The following is a 1,701-nucleotide window of genomic DNA, read 5'->3' as shown; positions in this document are numbered from 1 at the left end:
CCTTGGTTTTGCCTGATGTTTCTTCATGGTGAGATTTAGTTTATGCACCCTTGCAGAAATAATACATAGGTGTTGCTATATCCTTCTCAAGGTACTACATTTGGAAGCACGCTCTGCTCATCAGCCCCTCAATGATGATATTTATTTTGGTCACCCAATCAAAATGTTCTGTTTTACCATTGTATAGTTACTATTTTTCCTTTGCAACTAATAAGTAATATGTAGGAAGTCATGTTAAAACCATATATATCTTGCTTCTCATCAATCTTTTCTATTAGTATCCATTCAGAATTCATGTCCAAGAGAATCTTCATAATGAACTTAAGGAAAATGGCAATTTTTCAACTCTATTATACCTTCAACAATGATTGGTTAATGTTCTACAGAAAAAAGGAAAGCTTCCTTCTCCCCTATTTTCTATTAATCTAGCTAACTACCTAGCTATTTATTATTAGTATGAACCCATAAACTCCTGTTCTTTTCCAATGACTTATAATTTCATATTGTCCTTAACTATATTCGTTTACTTTTAACAGCAAGTATTTCCTATTTTTTTCTTCAAACTTAAATAAATAATTATAAACACACAGTATATTTGTGGGTCATTCCATGCTTTCACAGAACTTTTATATAATTATCTAATTTGTTCCTCTATGAAAGATGTAAAATCCAGTGGGATGAGGAAGGAATTAAATTTATGGAAGTGCTTCAGTGCAAACAACTTTTAAGTTCCAAGTTAGAAAGAAATTTCTTAAGATTGGGTATTGATGCTATTTGACTGGTCACAAGAAGGAGAAGCAAGGAAATGCCTTTTTAGCTCACAAGAGTGCAGAGGCACTCAAAACCCTCTTTCCAAAGATATATATTTATATTGGCTTTAATAACTTTTGTAAAGCTCTCCATATCTGCAAATAAAAAATAAATACATATGTACTGTGTCTAAAAGTTATATTTGTATTATATCATTCATACTTTTTTAATTATTTGAATTAAAAATGTATGAGCTTTTGGTATTAAACATTAATATAGAAGATTTCTTTATTTCTGCATGAGGATCAACAAAGTAGTTCTAAGGAATGAAGCAAGACATATTCTTTACCTTAAATTCTTTGCACAATTCATTATTCCAATTATATAATGAATAATGGACTATGGACCATCATTGCTTTAGAGCAAAATTAGGTTATTTGGGGAAAAATCATCAAACATCTCCCATTCATGTATTTATGGAGTCTTCTCAAAATCTGAACAAACTAGATTTAAATGTTACCCTTATCGAAGTGTTGATTCAGAGTATTAGTTAAATATTTCGCAGGCAACTGAAAGTGAATCACTATGAGTTTTAAATAAAACCCACAAATTGTCATAAGATTGTGAAATTTATGTAATAAATGTATACATGTCAAAATTATAAAAGCATTGACATAAATAAATGAAACAGAAAATAACTGATCAATTCCTACATGTCTACAAAGCAGGCGAAATTTCCATAGAGGCCAACCCTAAGAAGAATGCTGCTCTCTCAGCTGTATGTAATACAGCTGGTGTGATTTAGAGATAGGAAGTGGATAATAAAGAAACTTCTGCTTTGGTGGAGTTTACACAATATTGTACAGTGTTAAAATACGTCCTTTTTAGTCAGTGTCAAGTCTCTTAATTCCATTGAAAGCCAAATCCTTTGCATATTGAGAAAAGAACGCA

Source organism: Pteropus vampyrus, unplaced genomic scaffold (genome assembly GCF_000151845.1).
Source record: "Pteropus vampyrus isolate Shadow unplaced genomic scaffold, Pvam_2.0 Scaffold68, whole genome shotgun sequence".
NCBI lineage: Eukaryota > Metazoa > Chordata > Mammalia > Chiroptera > Pteropodidae > Pteropus > Pteropus vampyrus.
The sequence above is the reverse complement of the archived record's forward strand: the minus strand, read 5'-3'. Positions refer to the sequence as shown.